Source organism: Canis lupus, chromosome 15 (assembly GCF_011100685.1).
Source record: "Canis lupus familiaris isolate Mischka breed German Shepherd chromosome 15, alternate assembly UU_Cfam_GSD_1.0, whole genome shotgun sequence".
Classification (NCBI taxonomy): Eukaryota; Metazoa; Chordata; class Mammalia; order Carnivora; family Canidae; genus Canis; species Canis lupus.
Genome location: NC_049236.1, coordinates 37,293,505 through 37,314,676, shown reverse-complemented (window position 1 = coordinate 37,314,676; position 21,172 = coordinate 37,293,505). Strand labels below are relative to the sequence as shown.

General features: G+C 42.2%; 2 long non-coding RNA genes across 6 annotated transcripts in view; one reads left to right on the top strand and one right to left on the bottom strand.

Moving 5' to 3' along the window:
• LOC111090054 overlaps nucleotides 1–8,733 on the bottom strand; it is a 37,717-nt gene extending 28,984 nt beyond the window's left edge. The window contains exons 1-2 of one of the 2 annotated variants that reach the window (XR_005370623.1): nucleotides 3,904–8,733; nucleotides 3,434–3,508 (exon numbers count right to left, since the gene is read on the bottom strand). This is a non-coding gene — a long non-coding RNA (uncharacterized LOC111090054). The remainder of the gene's footprint in view (nucleotides 1–3,433; nucleotides 3,509–3,903) is intronic. The other variant, XR_005370622.1, reaches the window with a different exon arrangement.
• Nucleotides 488–20,675, top strand: LOC111098904. 4 transcript variants are annotated; one of them, XR_005370618.1, is made up of 6 exons: nucleotides 488–799; nucleotides 11,174–11,434; nucleotides 14,233–14,376; nucleotides 16,679–16,798; nucleotides 17,649–17,779; nucleotides 20,181–20,674. It is a non-coding gene; the product is annotated as an uncharacterized LOC111098904 (long non-coding RNA). The 4 variants fall into 4 exon arrangements; XR_005370619.1 differs by lacking the exon at nucleotides 488–799 and adding an exon at nucleotides 9,213–9,353 and having other exon boundaries at nucleotides 11,192–11,434; nucleotides 20,181–20,675; XR_005370620.1 differs by lacking the exon at nucleotides 488–799 and adding an exon at nucleotides 9,213–9,353 and having other exon boundaries at nucleotides 14,236–14,376; nucleotides 20,181–20,675.
• Nucleotides 20,676–21,172: the final 497 nt, after the last annotated feature.

The following is a 21,172-nucleotide window of genomic DNA, read 5'->3' as shown; positions in this document are numbered from 1 at the left end:
CCGCCCGTCTCCCTCTGCCTTTCTCCTTCGCGCTCTCTCCCTCTCAAATACATAAATAAGCCTTTTAATAAACGAGCAAACAAAGCAGGTCTCATCCGTCACAGAAGGGAGCCTGCGGTTGTGCCGAGGCGGACGAGCCGCGGAGGGATCCGCCAGCGCAGACTCGGGGTGCAGGGAGGCAGCCCAGGTGCCCGCCGCTGCCGGGGGTGGAGGCCGTGCCCAGGTCGCCGCGCCGCCGGGCCGCCCGCGGGGCTGGCTCCGCTTTCCTCTCCCGTCGCCCCACTTCTGCCCGGGAGGCAGGTTGAGGGCGGGCTCGGGCAGGGGGCCCCGGAGCGTGTGCGGGGCGTGGGGCGAGCGGCGGCGCCCGGGGCTGGCCGCGCTGAAGCCGCAAGACCCGCGGTGCCGCGCCCGGGCCGAGGGTCGCAGCTGCTCCAGGCCGGCAGAGCCGCGGCCTCGGCGCGTCGGGCTGAGTCCGGGGTCCCCGGCCACTGCGGAGCCGCAGCGCGCCAAGGCCAGAGTCCTCGCGGCCGCGGGAACCCGGGCAAGTGCAAGCCTGGCTTCCCGCGCTGAAGTCCCGGGAGCCGCGGGCAAGCGCTGACCGTGCCCCCGCGGAGGCTTCCCGCGCAGTCAGCCCTACAGTGACTTCCTTTCCTAGACCTCCGCGTTCAAATTCAGCAAGCAACTGCCGGACACCTAACGTTTCCTGGACCTGGCTGCGTGCTTCACACGCAAACTGGTGTCTGCTCTCCGGCTGCTGTGCCAAACTGCATCTTCTTTTCCACGAAGTCATAATGATAATGTATGTACACGTGCGTTACCGAGTTATAGTCTGCCCATAAAACTTTTAATCTGCTTAAGGGGGGAGCTTCCATCCTGGAGCCCTCCGGAGACCCGTTCACTGGGAGAGAAACAAAGTACAAGCACCAGCACTTAGCAACACCAGAAGAAAGGAAAGGGGGCCGGGGAGCTACACACCTGCTCTAACATTCTTACAGAGGAAAAATAAATGTAAGAGTGGAAAGGAACTTAGAATAATCCACCTCGAGTCACTTATTTGACAGAAGACGATTTTGAGAACCTGAGACGCTAGGCAATTGCCCCAAATTATACACGTAGGCATCCCTTTCTTAACAGACTTTTGCATCACATCTTTGGGGTTAATCTCCCAGAATAGTGCCACAGGAAAATAAATGTCCCATTCTTCCCCCCACCCCTCCCACGATAACAAAGAAAAAAAACCCCAAAACCCTCAACATCGAATCTCAGCTCACTGCTCACCACTCCACCTGCCTGGCTCAGCACCAATGCTCAGCATCATCGGCAGAATAAATCCTTTTCCACTCTATGTTAGCTTGGCTGCTATCGCGGTCAGCTCAGGCTGCTGTAACAGGACATCATAGGCTGGGTGGCTTAAACAACAAACATTAATTTCTCACTGTTCTGGAGGCTGAGAGGTGCCAAGATCAAGGCCCTGACAGTTCCAGCATGTGGGTGGTGGAGGCCCCCTTCTTGGTCTGCAGATGCCTGCCTTCTTATTGTATCCACATGTTACAGAGAAGGAGGGGAAACACGCACCTTCCGGTCTCTTTTCATCGGGGCATTAATCCACCATGAGGGCTTCACTCTTATGACTTTACCTCCCAAAGGCCCATCATACCACAGATAACAGTGTCAGCATACAAACTCTGGGAGAACACAAGCATTCACTCCACACCACATACATAGGCTAGGTCTTTTCTGATCAAATATCATATACAAATATTGGCCTAAGTGCACTCTCCCTCTGTAAGGCTGGATGGTTTAGCCCTCCCCCCCCCCCCCCCAAAAAAAAGATATATTCATGTCCTACTCCTCAGAATCTGTGCATGTTACCTTACTTGGACAAGGGGTCTTTGCAGGTCTAATTATGTTAAGGATCTTGAAACGAGGAAACCATCCTGGAATATCTGGGTGGGCCCTAAATCAAGACAAGTGTTATTATAAAGACACACAGAGGGGAAGCCAAATGAGGGGTGAAGGCGATATGAAGATGCAGGCAGCATTGAAAGTAATGTGGCCACAAGTCAGAGAATGTCAACAGCCACCAGAAGCTGGAAGAGGCAAAGAGCAGATTCTCCCTTGGAGCCTTCAGAAGGAATGTAGCCCTGTCAATGCCTTGATTTCAGACTTCGGGTCTCCAGAACTGTGAGAGAAAAAATTTCTGTGTTCTAAGCCATCAGTTTGTAGAAATTTGTTACAGCAATCCTAGGAAACAAATACAGCCTCCACCTAAGAAACCTAATCCTTCTACCTCAGCCATGTCTCCTGCTCCAAAATGCCTATGAATCTGGTCATTTCAACACTGGTGTGGAAATTAAATACCATGGAACTCACTGGAAATACTTTTAACATATATTTTTTTAGATTTCTTTTTCTAAAACAAATTAAGTGCTTTAGGATGAAATTAGATATCCCAGCTTTGTTGCAAAGGAAGACTGAAGTCAGAAGTTCCCTAATTTTAGATTTAGAGGCTCCTTCCAACTCTGCTCTCTTACTCAGGGTCCTGTAAAATTCCACACAAGAATAGATATGATAAAGCAGTAAATGAACCCAACCTAGTTCCTTGCTGCACAAGCAGCTGCCTTGTCCAGGCCTTCATTATTAATTCGATTGTAGATGTCTTGCTGTCTTGCTGTCTCGACTTCTCCAAACTCCAATCCGATGTTTCTGAAGTGCTTTCCTAAACCACTGTGTCTGTGACACTGTACGAAATATGTTGTGGAGCAATGCACATATATCCAAGAATGGAGCAAGGCATGTTGATTTTTCCATTTTCTCTCTGTGCCACACACACACACACACACACACACACACACACACTTTCTCCCTCTTTAAGTGGGGGCTATGACCCAAACTGCTCTAATCTGTGCTTGAAAGCAGCAAAGCCACACCTCATACTGATGCCAGGATCACCTTTCTAAAATACAGATTTCACCATTTTATTCCCCTAATTAAAATCCTCCAATGGTCCCAATCACCTTCATTTATTCCAACTATACTTTTTTCATTGAGAATCTACAAAGGCCACTCAACAATAATTGAGGGTTAAGAGGTATAAACACATAGCCCATAATACAGAGAGATATATGAACCACCAAAGCTTTAGCTCTTGCTTTCCCCTCTCAAGCAGCTAACCTCTCATACCCAGTATGGCTCTCATGCACTTGAATATTAATTCACTTATGTTTCAGGAGGCAAACTGTCTCATTTAATTCTTCCTTCTTTCCTTCTCCACCTGTTCCTTCATCAGTCTTTCCATCATCCACCAATACTTAACCTCCTTCAGTGTCGACTAAGTACTGTGAGCCCTTGGGGAGCTTGCCGTCTAACTCAGAAACCCTCCTCAGACCCTCCTGGTCATCCTCTCCTCAAAGCACAGGGAGAGTGCACTTACCACCACAATGGATGATGCACATCTCTAACTCCTCCAAGCCTGAGCCCCAGAGGTTTCTTTTTTCTCTGTCAATTACTAAAAAAAAAAAAAAAAAGGTATATTGAAGTCTCCATCTATAGTAGTGGATTGGTCTATTTCTCCTTACAGTTCCATCATCTTTTGACTCTGTCTCCCCACTATCAACACTGCCCAGCCCAGAGAAAGGCTTGAGGAAGAAATGAAGGAGGGAAGGATGGAGGAGAAGAAAAATAAAAATGAGTTCTCAACAGAACAACAAAACTGGCTTCTTTTATTTAAAAAGGGGGGGGCAGAAAGATTGCAATGCTAATGGAGAGAGATTTAAAAAAAAAAAAAAAAAGGAAGGCAGTGGGAGGGGGAAACAGATGTCCCAGCCCTTTCAAACCTAGACTAGAGGTAAACCCAGAAAGAATTTCAATTTATATGAGGCAATAGACCATTCAAATCCCTACCCCACAATCCAAAGCCTTGAGCAGGCACCATGAAATGTGCTTTCTCTCTTCTGGAAGCCATGCTCATAAATTCACCGTTTCTCAGTCGCATTCCATTGAAACAATTGCTGCCCCCACTTGATGGAATCAAGGACCTGAATCATGTTGAAACTCAGCTGAAAGTAAATTTTGGAGTTTTAGAGTGTATAATGATATCTACAGTTCCTACTCTGATTACAGGAAGTGCCACATTAGCACTTTAGGAAAGAAAAGATCCACACTCTACTTAAATTTTGCCAGTGTCATAAAGAATGCTTAAGGCTCTATAATACGGACTACTACTGTTTCACAGAAAAAATTCGCATTTGTTTTGCACTGGAAAACCACAAATGGATTCCTTTCATCGCACAGTCACGGGGGATCACTTGAGAACAGGAAGATGGCTTTATTGAGACCCAATATGGGGGACCTCACTTAAGAGTTCTTTCGACATAGGGAATAGAGATCTCTACATTCTGCCAACAGGTCTGTTAGCAGGCTGAGCCTGGAGAGGTAATCAAACAGTACCTGAGTCTAAGGTTTCCAGACAGACTCCTTATAAATTACCTGAATATATCTTCATACAGTATTAGCTCTTTTTTGCCTCCACCTCTAAATTAACAAGTCACTATCAATTTTGGGCCTTTATACCTAGGATTCCCATTAAAGACCAGATCTTTTTTCATGTAAAAAGGAACATCAGTAGACTACTCCCCTGGCTGGTGAGGTCTAGCAGCCTGGTCTTCTCCATAGTTTCAACTGTTAGATTCACTTTACTCTTTAGATGAGAATTTTCAATGCCTTTGAAAAATACTTGGGAGAAATTCAAGGTCAGGCACAGGGGCTTAAAACATTCATCTTGATGAGGTACAAAACCCTCTATTGTTATTGGCAGAGCAAGAAGATGACCCTTTTGACAAAAGTTATGTAATCAGTTTTGTCTGCCCAACAGAAAGAAAAATATCCATTTGTGTAACTATGTGGATATTCCTTGTCAGGGGAAATAATGCTTGAGTTAACTGTCCATTTTCAACTTGAAACATCTTTGTTCATCATGGTCATAGTGACCTCCCTATGGCCAGACATTTGCTTGAATTAGCTCTCATCAGTTAATATTTTTCTATTTTTTTAATCCAGATTACTTATTTCTGAATCTATTTTTTCCTTTCAATTTTAGTCTCTTTCTCCTAAAACATGACTCTTTTAGCATACCTAATTTCTTTTTTTGTCTAACATTCAATAAAACAGTCAAAAAGCATTGCAAGCAAGTGCTACAGGGCTAGGGAAAAGGACAAACAAAATTCAGGCCCTGTTCCTTACCCTTGAAAAATAATGGAGGAGCCATGAAACCCATGCATGGTAACAATGAGAAAATATTTTGATCCAGATCACAAAAGTAATTGCAAATTAAAGAAAAAAAAAGCTACAAATTGTGCCTTTTCAAGGGTCCAAATACAATAATAAATGGGACATATGTAAGAATTTTCAGAGACTGCTTCCTGGAAGAAATAAGAACTGTGTGTGTGTGTGTGTGTGTGTGTGTGTGTGTGTGTGTGTAGGAGCATCATTTCATCTGTTTTGGGTAGTAGCTTCCTTTATTTGCCAAAAGTACATTAATTTTATTTATCTTGACATTTATTCCCCTCCATTTGCAATCAGAACTCTTAATCCTAAAAGAGAAATAGAAAATGCCTTATTTTCCATCTGCTCTGTCTTTTCTATTTCCTATTATATTCATATCATTTCTTAACTATTTAATCTGATGATCTTACATTACTGTTGAATATTCATATTTTAGTCTCAGTGTGTCATTCATTACCACTCGCATTTCATCCTTTCAGAATCATTCTGTTTCTTTCCTTCAAGTTTATTCATTACCTCCCATCTTGATGTCTGTGATTCACTCATGTTGGTCTTCTGACATCCTGTCTCAAAACATGATTGAAACCCTCTTTAAAAGCTTGAATCTCAAATAATGTATTCCCTTACTCCATCAACTCCACTGATTTCTGGTTCATCTCTTCCTCACATTTAAATGGTTGACTCATTTCTCCGACTACTTTATAAACCTTTAACTAACATTATCTACTTCTTGCACAAAATTACATGTATTTTCATCTCTTTGCGAAGCCTGTTTTCTAATTGGTTTCGTTTATTTAGCTTATCTCTCCAATTTTCTTCTTTTATAGTCATTTTTCATAACTCTCCTTATTGTGCCACTTTTAATCACAGAAATGCACCTTGGTTTAAATGGCCTGAAGATAAATATTGAATATGCATATGTGAACAGTCTAAACTTGATTACCTAATGGTTTGGGTGAGGATGAAAGGAACATGAAAATAAATAGTCACCAGCCAGATTTAAATACATGACAGGATTTGGCATTTATACTCCCTTTTCCAGTACCTCCTATAGTCCCTCATCCCTGATCTCTCTCAAGGCTAGAAACGGAAAAGTAATCCGAGATGCATTTTTCTCCCTGGTCCAAATGTTACTTTTCATTTGTCCATTTATAGATCAGAAGTTGGGTTCTGAGCAAAGACAAGGGCAGTTTAAGGTTCTCCATCAATGCCTTTTCACGTTATACAATTTCCCAATCATTTCCATGATGATCACTTTATTTAATCCACTAATACTCATAAATGGTGTCGATACAACAGTGAGGCGTCATAAAACAAAAAAATAAAATTAGTTGCCTGGTGAAATTGTGCATATGATTTGTTAATATCATTTCTTAAAACCCTAAGCCACCTTTTGGTACCACTGAGCAGATCTCAATCAAGAATACACAATAGGATTCTGTCCAGAATGTGGAACCATCAGTAAGGTTGACGTCTTCTCCATTCATACTCTAGCTTACACCAAGGCAGGCACGATGAAAGTGAAAGGCTCATTTTTCTTCATTTAAACGGTTGGCAGATCTTCTCTTTATTTCTTTGGAGAAAGTTTCTCATAAGCAGGATACATCATATTCACAGAAAATGGATATTCCTACATCTGGTTCTGGGTTGTTTATAAATCAGAGATTAAGTGCCTCACTGCTTTGAAACCAAAGATGTCCCAGTATAGCCTGTAGGGCTTCTTCTTCATGTTAGTCCTTATTAACATTTATACCATTTGTTCTTTCAAGGCTCAGAGAACCCCGACTCAATCCAGCGCTCAATTATACACATTCTCTACCTGTGGGCTGCACCAGGATTTTACCGAAGGCCATAGCTGGGTATCTGACCTAGGAGGATCATTAGGAATTTGCATAAATTGTCTTAAGACCTGCATGCATTTGCTTAAATTATGACATCAAACCCAGTGCGGTTTTAGAATTAACACTGAATTCTGGTTATCTTCTGGGGACAAGTCTGTCTAAAAGTAGTCATTGACTCAAATGGCTAGCAGGAGGGTACAGATAGGTAACATAAATGAGTGGAGGAGGACAGTAGCTAAGTACAAAAGAAAGACAGGTGAAGACTTCGGTGGACGAAGAGCCAAGCTTCAGCAATAACTCCTGAGCCTAAGAACACACGTCTCTGAGCCACAGGCAGCTAGAGGACACAGGCCGACAGTACTTACTATATGGGTAGAGACTGCTCCTGAACTCCTACCACAAACACAGTGGTTCATTTGTAGGAGGAGGTTTCTCTACACATGCCTACTCCTCCCTCATGCTCACTCACCTATACTCACTTCAAGTCCCAAAAGCATTTTAAATGTCAATGGTTTGGAGAAGCAATTAGAGTTGGGTGGGTGCTTGATTCTGAGTGGTTAAGTGGTAAAGAGGAATTCACAGTGCAGGTCCTCTTCTTTGGGATCCCAGATTGGCCAAGATTGATGGAACAGATTCTCTCTTCAGTAGCACCCATGTCTCCCAAGGAAAGGATTGTAAGATAAAATAGAGGACCCCCACCTCAGTTTGAATTTCAGATTAATAGTATTTCTTTAGTTTGCTCCCAAATACTGCATGAGACATAGTAAAATACTAATTGCTGTTCAGTTGAAATTCAAATGTACCTGGTCATCCCGCATTTGACCTGCTGAATCTGGAGACCCTACCCAGGACCAGCGCTTCTTTCTCGGTGGTGCCTTCACTCCCAGGTCTTCCTAGCCTCATGTGATGCTACCGGGTAGATGGGGGCAATCACTGGCACAGTGGACTCTAGTATCAACTGTACTGCTCAGGTTCAAATCCTAGGCCCACATGGAAATTTTTTTAACTTCTATACACCTATGTTAATTTCCCAGTCTATAATAAAACAGGGATGATGGTGAAAACCTATTTTATGTATCTGTTTTTGGGAGGAAATGAGTCAATCCACACTAAAGTTTGGCACAGAGCAGACACTCGATAAATGCTGGCCACAGTGATTGCCACAGGTTGCCTCGTCCTGTACAGATGGTAATCTACCTGCTAATTAAAGTTGCATTTTAGTTAACGTTTAGAATTATTTTACTGGTGTGATAAACATGTGTTTAACATTTAGCAATGCTGGGGGAAAATATTATTTTAAATTCAAATTTGGAAAAGTGTAGTTTTAAATTTTGATACAAGGTTGAAGAAAATTCTTAAGGAAGGTTATATTAAGCTCACAGGATAGACTCTCAATTCTTCATTCGTCCCCCAGTCCTATTTATCTCTTTTTCCTCCCTATCGCTCTTCTTCAGCTTATCAGAAGGAAATGTAGGAGCAGCAAACAGTCACTTGTTTTATTCACTAGACAGAGCAGGATGCTTTCTCCATCACAAATGATTTACTTGCCCTCTAGACACTTTCCCCACCCCCCTGAAACAGACACACACACAACCACCTGTCCCACCTCAGCACCCCACCCTGGAACTCTGTGTCTTAGGGCATTATTGTTCTCTTCTCAACTTAATAAGCTGAAAACACAGACAGAGCAGTTAAGAATCTGCTCAAGGGGGCACACAGGGAGCCAGCTGGGGAACTGAAATGAGACCATCCCACATCTTGGCTCCCCGCCCAGTGCTCTGTCCAACAGACCATAGTGGACACCTGGGTCTGCTGAATAGGAGCCCTGCAGTTGCCAGGGCAAAGGATGAAGCCAAAGTTGGAAAACTCTTACGATACTCCCCATGGCGATTAATCTGTTTGAAGGTCTGGGCTCTGAACCTTGGATTCCAGGTCTGCATTCCTTCATAAAACCTCATGTTTTGAAAGCCACAGTCAATGACCCTGTGAATTTAACTAGACACATTCTTACAAAGCAGCGTCATAAAGGAAAGCTCCTAAGTGATTGGAATCTGCCAACATGCTGTCTTGTGCTCCTGGCTCCCAGTATGGGGGCCCAGGAGAGGAGAATCCCACGCCAAGTCAATTTTCACTGCTTGGGCTACCATTGTGGAATGCTGGGCTTCCTTAGAGGCATGCCTGTCATTTTGGATGCTCTTCTTAATGAAGGCTCAGGCACTAATCTAAAAGGTCAGTGCTTGCTCACACCACTGTACTGGTGGCCACGCTTAAATTGCATATCCACGGTTGGTGGGGTAGGGTCTGTTTCAGGCATGATGAAACCCACATCTCTTTAACCTGATAAAATGAAATCTATATGCTCTTTGCTTTTAAAAGCTTCAAACTCTATCCACTTCAATGAATAAGCTAAAGGAAAGCTAAGATCAAATGCCATAGCCTCCTGTAAAGGAAATTGTGATCTCCCCCCCTCCCCCCCCCCCCCGCTTTGTCTTCATCTTTCTCTCTCTCTCTCTCATATTATTGTTTTCATGAACACTAAAGACAAACCAGAACAAATGACAAATGATTCTGGTTTGGAGAGGACAATAGTCTTCATCCCATTTAAAAATCTTCAGAAATGTATCTCCCCCACCCCATTTCTTTTTACACTTACTCAAATTAAATAAGTTCCATTTGGTCCCTCAGCCTAACTTACCAATCTGCCCCACACCAGCTACCTGCTTGCTGCTGGGGGGACATCAGAGCCTGAACTGTGTGTGTTCAGGATACCATCCACCTAGTTGAGTTGTCTGCGCTGAAGCAGCCATGGGATAAATCAGACCCCTGTGAGAGGAATTCCGGCGGGTAGACTCTCACTCTTTATTTACCTAGCCTTCATTTTAGTGCCATGTGATGACAACATTCTGATGTCCTTTTAGGAACAATACTTCCTCCCCTATCTTCAGTCTGTGTGCTTGAGATGGGGCTAATCCCACCCACAATGGGGCCCATAACCGAGGTGTAGCTAGTCAGCATTTTTCTTCCCTCTTTGCCCGAACAATCAGTTCTGTATTGTGCCTGAGACTCGGGTTAGGTCAACTAAAATCTGCCCCAGGGCTTTGCTAGAACTGTGAGGAAGGTGGTACCCCCTTCCCACTGGGCGTGTGAGGCAGGCAGATCATAGGTGTGTCACCCCAAAGGGAAAGTCTGCCTGAGTGAGAATGAAGAAGAACACTGACAAGCAGTGCCCAACAGTGAGAGACTGATTTCTATTGACACTGCATGCACACCTAGGGCCAACTTTGCAGCAAGTCGGGAACACCCCTGGTGTTTTCAGTTATAAGAGCCAAGGCATCCTTCTTTTTGCTTCAGCCAATTTGGATTGGGTTTTCATTGCCTGCCATAAAAAGACTGTTGAAAATGGTACAAAAAAGGTTTTGTCAAGAACGCTAGGTTCAAACTCTTTTCATGAGAATTGTATGTCTCAGGTATGATGCATGTTCAAATGTATAAGGAACTACAAAGAGGTACATGGATTCTGTTATTAATCTCTGCTTCCTCCTCACCAAAGTACAATAACAGCCTCTATCCCCATATCCTTAACTGGAACAAGTTGGCAAATAATTCTTGTTCATTCTGTACTCTCCTCACTGCCCCCTGCATTGACTTTGTCCCACATAACTCAACTAGGTGGCTGAAATTTTTTGTTTTGTTTTGTTAGTTTTGGGGAGTTTTTTTGCTGATCTGACCTAGATCAGAAATCAGAAAACTATGGCCTGCAGGCCAAATATGGTCCACTGCCTGTTTTTTTGTAAATAAAGTTTTATTGGAATACAGTTATTCATTTATGTATATATTCTCTACAGCTGCTTTAGCACTAGGAGAGCAGAGCTAAGTAGTTGTGACAGAGACCATACAGCTCATGAAGCCTGAAATATTTACAATTTCGCCTTTTACAGAAAACATTTCTTGGCCTCTGATCTAAAGTATTAACTTGGGAATGACTGAAGCCCCTACAGCATTTGTCTTTTGTGTTTACAGTGTCTTTTGTGGCTTTATTATCTTTGCAGCTACTGTTCTTTTTGCAGGCTATGGAGATGAGAGGAAGACATTTAAATTCCTTTTGATAAGAAAAGTCACTGCCAACCTAGGATGGAAATAGAAGCTAAAAAAGGATTTTCCTCTTCCTCCCCCATGGCAATATGAAGAAATATGGATACCATCTGTGCCAGATTGTTGGCAATTTGCCACCATTCCCTCCTCTATATCATCCTCTGTACCTCATAGTCTAAAAGCCTGGAAACCACATTTCCCAGAATGCCTACTATAAGGTTTGTACCTTAAGCTAGACTGCACCAATAAAAAGAGCCTCCAGGATATACAGAAGACAGGAAAAAAAAAAAAAAAATAGAGTGATATTAGTGCTCTCCAGCAGAGGCAAGCAAATGCATGGATTTCAGTTGGTGGATAAAAGATTTTGCAGTGATCTCTGAAAAATCACCTGATTAAGTGTTTCAGGTAGTGGTGACCATTCTGTAGGTCCTGCAACTTTAGCAGGAAACTGACAGCTAGCAGAAACCCTATCTGACTCTCCAGCTTCCAGTTGTTCCCATGGTTTTGCATGCATCCAATCTCCTAGTTTAAGATCCCTCCTACTTGAAATACCTTGATCAGTTTCTGTTTTCCTATCTGACCCCTAACTGATATACCTTGACACTCCCTGGATAACACAATGAAATAGTCCCGTTAGCCCCAGAAGCAAGAGCTGACAGCGCTGCGGTTTCTTAATACCCCTGCAGAGTTAGTCAGTGTGCCGATATTCTAAGTCACTAGGTCATTGATCCTGGCGATCTCCCAATCAATTACTGCTGGTTAAGGCATCGTATGCAACCAAGAATGCTGGGCATTGCCACTGTTGTCACAATTTTTCAGATAGAGGTGTGGCAAGTGCAAGGATGCAAAAGTGGGATAGATTTGTGCAAGGGACAGAGAGAGGATTAGGGTCTTGAAGCACCAGCCCTGTGAGGCCCGGGGAGGATGATGACAATGGAAAATGTTTCATGCTAAACTAAGCTATTTAAAAAAAATAAAAATAAAAATAAACTAAGCTATTTAAAGGTCATATGACTGCCCGCATACCTCAGCCTCCTGGAAAAGTGTAAGAAAAGTAAATTAATGCATAAACTAACATGTAGTTTCAGAATAGCTCAAAGGGACATCAGACTAGAGAAAATGGGAATGGTGAGCCATTAGCAGAAATCTGCACAGGGCAGTAACAAACACCCTGACCTGATTTCGAGGAATGTGGATTTTAGTGCAGCGGCAGACACACCTGGCTGGGTGACCTTGGCGGAGTCACCCCTTACAAGGCCCTCGTCCTTTTCCTTTTCACTACAGAACAACCTCGAAGACTTTTTTTTTTTTGAGGCTGTGATCTTATTATCTATGGCTTGGAGGGAATTTGTCAGTGGAGGGCCTCAGGAGTTGCACACAGATGAAGACCACAGATGTGAAAATCTCATCCAAAAGCACCAAGTTCTTTCTACCCTTGATAAGTTATCACAGATTCGATCGCACCCAATGGACACCAGAAAATAGCCAAGGGCACTGTCAAGATTTCTCTTCCTCTTCCCCTTTGCTCCTGCTGTTCCATTTACTATCAGTGTATCTCTCTCTCTTCCCCTCCCTCCTTCCTTCTCCCCCCCCCCCCCACTTGCCCCACTTCCTTCTTTCTCATCCACTTATCTGTAAGAAGGCCTGACTTCAGGGGAAAAGGCAGAGAAAGCCAAGGGGGCAAGGAATTGCTGAAAAGAAAACAAACCAGCTTTTACTAGGTTTGGGGTTTTTTTTCCTTCCAGGTGTGCACAAACACCACCACTATCACTGTCAAGACGGCTTTTCTATAGAGGAGAAGACTAGGAGGGACAAGAAGAAAGATGACAAGAATGCTAGCATGCTTAGGAAAATTAGGAAATTTTTAAAAATTAATCTGGATCACAGTTTATTGGAGTAAGAATACCCTTTATAGAAGAACTATGTCCTCAGACGTTTTGAAATTGTGACTTATAAAAATCCAGCCACATAAGATGTTTTCTGATTTTCTACTCATTAACAATTGACTTATTCAAAGCACTGTCCCTTTTTTGCAGGAGCGTGTCAAGCTACAAACACTATGTATTTGAGATTTTAAGCTGCTATGTAATTATCAGAGGGGAGTTACTGCTTGCTAGCAAGTGTCCCTGCTCCACAAAGGCAAATGATCCTTTGGCATTTTAAGTCAGCCAACTCCTTTTAATTAAGGGGGAAAAAAGTCTTGTTATTTAGCCATTCTCAGTTCTGCACTTCTTTGTACGACTTAATAATTTATTTACAAACGTTAACTTGCAGCCATGTGTTCTGCTCCATTTGGGAAGCTTGCATGGCTGTCGTGTGTTTAGTGTCTCTCCAGAACTCATTGTTTTGATAAAATAGGATATTCTACATTTATGAGTGTCAAAAGGGACTTCAGCAAGGACTTAAACAGACTTGCCAGCTGTGTGCTCTGGGCAATGGGAACCTACGGGCCTGTCTCCCTGTCCCTTGACTCTGACAAACAGACCTTGCCTAAGCCAGGCAAGGAATTTCAATGCCTGAGTCTCTTGTTGAAATGTTTGGAAAGCAGCCCTCATGGTCATCCAAAGTAGCCAACAGTTCTAAATGGGCTCCACACTTAAGCCAAGTAGAGAAGAAATACTGAGACAGAGAATGTACTGAGAGGTTATTTTTGGAGGAAATACCAGGTTGTAGATTAGGAGGATATTGTACACATCATCATCCTGGCTACCTTTTCCCACATAGCTACTGTGTGCCAGACCCCAAGCCAGCCAGGCATTTCTTCCATGTTAATTCATTTAATCTAAGTCTTATAACCAGGTACGTATATATCCCATTTTATAGATAAAGAAAATTGGCTTCAGAGAAATAAATAACCTAGTCCATGGACACACAGCTATAAGAAAGCTAAGTCAGAACTGGAAGCTAAGTGTAAGACCAAAGCTGGGTTATTCCAAGGCTTTGTGCAATTACAGAAAGGTGTCCAAGGGCACAAGGCTTAGGAAAATAGACTAATACAATGTGTTTTTCTTGCTAGCAGCTGCAGTCCTAGCCCGGGACACATGGGTGGTGAGTAATGCACTGACTGTATAGTTCAGTGTCTACTCACTTTCTCAGCATAATGACTCTGTGAAGTATGTGGACCGGCCAATTCTCTGTGGTAGCTCTCATGCCAGGCCAGGTATGTCTAACTTCAGTGTGATGCTGAATCTTATGTAGCATCTTGGCAGGGCCATGGTGCCCAGGTTTTGGTCAGACATTATTCTGAGTGTTTCTTTGAAGATGTTTTTCGATGAGATTAACATCCAAATCTGTGAACTTTGAGTAAAGTGGACTACTTGCTATAATGTGGGTGGGCTTCATCCAATCAGTTGAAGGCATGTGTGTATAAATGTTTTAATCTGTGTATATACATGTGTGTGTATACATATTTCTGTTTCTCTGAAGAATTCTGACTAATACAACCAGAATTTAGAATCTGGGTTCTTTCCACAATTCCAAGGAAGTTTTTCTTGATACCCATGTGAGAAGATGCACAGAGAGCAAGTAAGAAAATTCTTTGTTGGCTGAAATACGTTATTGAAAGGGTGCCAATTAACAAAACTATGTCAATGTAGAAGGAAGTCTTTAGGACGTGCTTCAGGGCTCCACACTTGGTTCTCTGTCCCATTCAACACTTCTGTCAGTGGCTTGTGATACAGGATCATGCAAATCCAATATGAGGATGAAACGAAACTGGCTGCGATAACTAACATGACAGATGATAGGATCAAGATTTTGACAGGTTGGGTTACTATGCTGAAACTAACAAGAAGCATAATGGTATTACTATACATTTTAGATGTTTTTTAAAAAATCAATAATTATAGCACAGCTATAGATTCAGAAAGGTAGAATTTAAATTTCATTCTTCTGAGGCTCAATATATGTCAACAATGTGACACAGCTCCTTTAAAATGTTAATAGCATTGAAATCAAAAGATAAAAATATTAATGCATCCTGTGTATCAGTCCTTGAACATAAGCTGCATAGGTCTGAAAGCATCAGAAATATCCCATTCTAAGAGGTTCTACAGTTCAGAAGGTTGATGGTACAATAAAGTACTGAAGAGGAGGATGTTTGGACATGTTTAGAATTTTTTAAACAGAAAAATAGTGGGAAGAACTGAGGATTAATATAACAGAGGAGAAAATATCTGAAGGAAGACAGAAAAGGGGTATTCAAGTAATGGAGGGAGGAAGAACCAGTCTTCTTTTTGCAGACATTTCATGTCAAAAAAAGAGAAAAGGCTTTCTAAAAATTGGACATAGCTGAGAAATTTAGGATACTCTGTGAAAAGGGAAGTCCACTGGCCGAAACTATCTAAGCCTGCCTATATGATCACTTTACAACCTTCCCAAAAGGATAGACCATGTTAAAGACATTTCCCTTCTCCTTTCATCTCATAAAACTAATAAGGGGCCAGAAAGCTAATTTGGCATGATCTGCACTTGGTGAGCCATGGGTGACTTTTAGGAATCACCTACTTCTCTAAATCATTGCAATCGGCTAATAATTTTTCTCAGACTTCCCAGAGAATGGGCACCAATTATATCAATAATTCATTTGGAATTAAATAACCGTATCTTTCTGCATGCTTTTCCAAAAACCACAAACATGAATAAATACCACTGTTAGTTTTACTATCCTTTCTATTAAGGTGCCAGTTACTGTCATGTTTTAGATACTTAATCTCATTTAACCTTGATACAATTATCTGAAGCTCAGAGACCTTAGGTCTCTATCCCAAGACACAAGCCCGCAACTATCCAAGTTAATATTTAAGCCCAAATCCAAGTGATCTGGAAGTCTCTGCTGGGAACTGCTATATTCTGTGGGCCAGTCTCCACAAATGCCACACCTATCCTCACTTTCCACCGTGCTTCCTCTACATGGTTACCTACAGTGCTTGTCTCCCTCTATCTCTGTGCAGCCTACATGATCAAGCTCCCTCTCATCCCCGAAACAAAGCCTGCCTACCCTGAGAAGCCCAGCCCACAGTTTTTTCCTTACAGATTATTTCAGTTCAGTTAAAGAAAATCAAATGGAACTAGTTTAGGCAAAATGAAGAATTTTTTTAGCTCATGAGGGCGAAGAGCAGGAAAGAAAGGGGCAGGTAGATCCACTCTCGGAAACCAAAGAAACCAGGGATCAGAATCTGCACTTTCCCTCTCCCTGCCTCTCTTCACCTCTGCTAGAGTCACCTTCCTCTTCTCAGGCTGCCCTTCCCCAGCAGGCTGGAATTAAGGCCTCAGGCAGTTTATACTCCTAAACTCAGCCCCAGAGAACAAGTTTTTTTTTTTTTTTTTTTTTTAATTTCCTATATTGAGATATATTTTACATACAATAAATGCACCCATTTTTAGGGTAAATTTTAAGGAGTACTGACAAAGTTACATACCCACATAACTTCTACTGTAACTTTAATATGGAATCTTTCCAGTATCACAGCTCAAGTTTTAAAAAAAACTGAAGGAAGGACTCTGGAGAAGGTACCTGCCTCTAGAAATCAATCACCACGAGTTTGAGAACCAACGTGGACAGCACCCACTAAAACCAAATGGTAAGAGTGGAGGAAGAGCAAAGGGCACCCATACAGCATAATGAAAAATAATTAGGAGTTTGAAGCAGGAAAAACATACTGGGAGACCCAAATTACAGAGTAATTTTAACAGGGAATTTTTTTTAACAGGGAATTTTTAATATAAGAAAGTACTAACTATAACAAGGAGTTAGAGTAATAAGGGATCAGCATCCAGGAGAGGGGCCCTTAGGGCTGAGATCTGTGGCCACTGAATGGCAGATGACATTGTGCTGGTGGAACTTGAAGGAAATCCTCCCTCTGGAACTTTCCAGAAATCCATTGTTTCAAGTATCAGGAAAAGCTGTTCATCCACAGAGGTCTCATTGGAGGTGATCCACTGCAAAATTGCCTGAGGTACATGGCAGGAGGAGCTCCTGGTCCACTGGCGCTGCTGGTTGCTCTGAACAGAAGGAGCTGGGAACTGGAGAAGCCAGGCCCTGGAGAGCAGCTGTGGGGGCCTGCCAAGCCAGCACATCAGAACCAGGGAGCAAAACCCTTTCTTTCTGTAATGACACAGCTTAACATCATGCCCACAAGGCATGATGTTAAAGGGCCCAGATCCATTTTCACAGATTAAGCAAAAGATATTTGGAAGTGAGAAGCAATACATCTCTTATCAGCCCACACCCCAATTTGTTTCTATTAACCATCCTCTAAAGTCCTAGACTTTATCCCACCCAATCTAACATTGATTATGTGCCTCCCTAGCTATATATATATATATGCATACATACACACATATTGGTTTTCCCAACTGAGTTAGGAATTCCCAGAAGATAAGAAACATGCCCTAAGTGACTGGAGGTTTCCCTTCTCTCCATCCCCACAGTGTTTCCTACAATACTAGGCCTGCAGGAAATTCTTAGTGAATATTGTATTGACAGAGATTACAAAATAATCCCAAACCTCTACATCAGAGTCGCAAAGAAGAAGCCTTGGGCCAAATCATCCCACAGACAGGTTTGTCCTTTTTTTTTTTTTTTTTTTTTTTTTTTTAAATTTTGCACAGTGTTTTGTCTATCCAATTTTTTGAGGTTCTAAATTAGTGGCCAACACACAAAACTGGAAACTTGACATAGAAATCCAACAATCTAGGTCTTCTGGGGGGCTCAGTCAGTCTGAGCATCTGCCTTTGGCTCAGGTCATGATCCCAGGGTCCTGGCATCAAGTCCTGCATTGGACTCCCTGCTCAGCAGAAAGTCTGCTTCTACCTCTCCCTAGGCCCCTCCCCTTTGCTTGTGCTCCCCCCCCAATAAATAAATAAAATCTTAAAAAAAAAAAAAAACAAGAGAGAAATCTAACATTCTGGAAAGCTGTAAGATGGTGCCACAGTGAGCCAGCACATGCTGCTGAGGCTGACTCTCAGACCCTTGCTCCACCAGCACACACATATGCTCTGTGAGGCTGTAGTCCTCCAATGGCCTGTTCATTTTTGACCAAGGCTTTGAAATGTGTGACTGAGTCCTCAACCTCTGCTCAATAGGACAGATCCCTTTAACTTCTACAAGTCAAGGAATGTGGAAAATAAGCACTAAATAGACATAACTATGTTGCCGATGCTGATGATTTCTTAGCTCCTTCTTTTCACACACATATCAGAACTGTTGAGTGTCTTTAACATGAATGATCTGAATGAGTTCATAAGAAAATTGACGCAGTATAAACTTAGGACCACTGACAGGGGATTGGAAGAAAAACTGACAAAGGGTCTTGTTTAAGCACCATCACTGTTCTCATCTAACCAGTACCCTGGTGCAATCTTAGAGTCTCCACGACCCTCAGTTTCCTGCTCTGAAAGGAAGGAACATGCATAGTCTTGACTTTCTGTGAGTCTAGGAGGTTGTTACAGACTGAAGCTCTATTCATTAGGAACAACTGGAGGACCTGGTCTGGCTAAAGAGCACTTAATTAAGCAAGTGTTTTAATTAATCATTCCTTTTTAAAGACTTTTCTTTTTGCTGGTTTAAGAAATCAGTTTATCATCACCTGCCTCTCTTTAAGTTTGACAACTTTACTGTGGCTCTCCTATTGCCAGGAAAACACCAAGCCTCTCAGAGAGGCATCTGTATTATGATCTCATCCATGACAGTGGGAATCTCCTGGAAAAAAATAAACTTTAAAAATGCAACAGGATTTATTTAATTAGCAAATATTTACTAAATGCCCAGGGCTGCCCTAAGACCTTCTGGTATGTTGTATATACATTTGGACCACCTCCGCATTATTATAAATTACACAGCTCATCCACAACCAACACACAGGATAAACTTGGATCCATACTGTTAATTATACTTTTAAAAAATCAAAATTACATTTAATCAAGTGCATTAAAAATAGACCCTTCAGAGTATGACTATTTATTAATGAAGTCGGGTCATTTAATTACTTAATCACACATTCAGATGTGTAAAGAAAATGCAGCTTCCTCTTTCTTCTTTATTTGATACTTCATCCTCCCTCTGAGCTTCCTCCTGCTGGGCAGAACCGTTTAGTCCAACAGGTAACGCTAATCCAATGAAATTATTTCAATAGTCCCTTTAACTAAATGCCATCTTTGGCATTCTGGATCTGCTCAACAAGCCATGCTCCTTCCAGGGGGTGACTGGATAAGTGGAGTTCCGAAGGGTGCATTATGTGACCCATGGAGAGACGATAAGAGCCATGGATGCACAGAATGTGCTCTGGATGCTTGTTAGTCTCTGTTACAAAGTGGCTGGACAGTGCTGATCTCTGTTCCCTGGACCATCAGTAACATGTGACATCATTGATTACTCTCTTCTCCTTCAAACACTCTTCATTTGGCTTCTGGCCACCTGTCTCAGTCAAGCTCCAGCCGCTATAACAGACCACCCTAGACCACCCCAGACTATCCAGCCACAGCCAAACCAGCTCAGACACAAAGAACCACCTAGCCAACCCACAGACTCCAGAGAAATAATAAATGTTGTTTTAAGCCCCCATGCTTGGGTTTTTTTATGAGATGAAAAAGACACAAAAGTAATAAAACTTGTATTGATAGTTAAAAATGTATATTAATATATTAATACTATATATAGTAACATTCTAATATAAGCAACTTAATTAATAGGGGGAAAAAGTCTTTGTTTACCTTGAAGAACAGGTATGTTTGTTCCTTATAGATCATTTGTATTATGGAATTGATCCTGTTCAAATTGCTTCAAGTGAAGTGGAGGAGTGCTGGTGTGTGACTTTTTTTGTCACTGATTCATTTATTCACTTACTCACTTTATATGAGTACAATCTAAGCTACCTTGATGTTGATCCAGTTTCTTAGTTTGTTCACCTGCTATAACAAAATACCATAGACTGGGGTAGCTTAAACAACATTTATTTCTCATAGTTCTGGAGGTTGGAATTCTGAGAAGAGGGTGCCAGCAGGGTCGGGATCTGGTGAGGATCCTCTTCCTCAGGACCCATGAAAACTTCTGCATGACAAGAACATCACACTCAAGGCATGAGGCTCCAGGAACTGTGTGTTGGACTCATCAGACTACGACTCTCTGATACCACCCTAATGTTCGCGTGGGAATGGCTGTAGGTACAACTTCATCTAAGGACCTGCGATCATTCCCCCTCCCCCGACCCTGCCCTGTAGCCAAGGCAACTACGCTTAGAGTGGGTGCTCCTGGACCTAAACAGGCACTCTTAAAGATCTTTTTTATGAATAAATGAAACTTTTAAACATCCAGCAGAGCTGGGAGCTTTTTGCTCACCACCTAGTTTCTACCATTAACATTTAAAGATACTTTTTATCACATATCTATTCCTCTATCCACCTGCATACTTATTAACTAGTTATACATTACATTTTTTCTTTTGATGTAAAATGTACATGCAATGAATTATACAAATCTGAAGTATACAGTTGCAGATGTTGACAAATGCATACACATACTTACTTCTTATTACAAATATCTATCAAGATATCAGAACATGACTACCACCCCGAGAAATTCCATCAGGTCCTTTCCCACTCAATCACCACCCCTACCTCTCTGGAGGTAACCAGCATTGTTATTTTTATCTACCAAGATTAGATTTTCCTCTTTTAGATCTTCATATGGAATAATACTATATGTGCTCTTTTTCATACGGTTTCTTTCACTTAACTATGAGCAAACAGAACTACTTAATAATAAATATGTTGAAATATTCAGCAGGAAGTGTACAGGTAACTGCAATTTACTTTTAAATATATCAAAAAAATAAGATGGGGGAATCCCTGGGTGGCTCAGCGGTCTAGCACCTGCCTTCGGCCCGGGGCGTGATCCTGGGGTACTGGGATTGAGTCCCACGTCAGGGTCCCTGCATGGAGCTTGCTTCTCCCTCTGC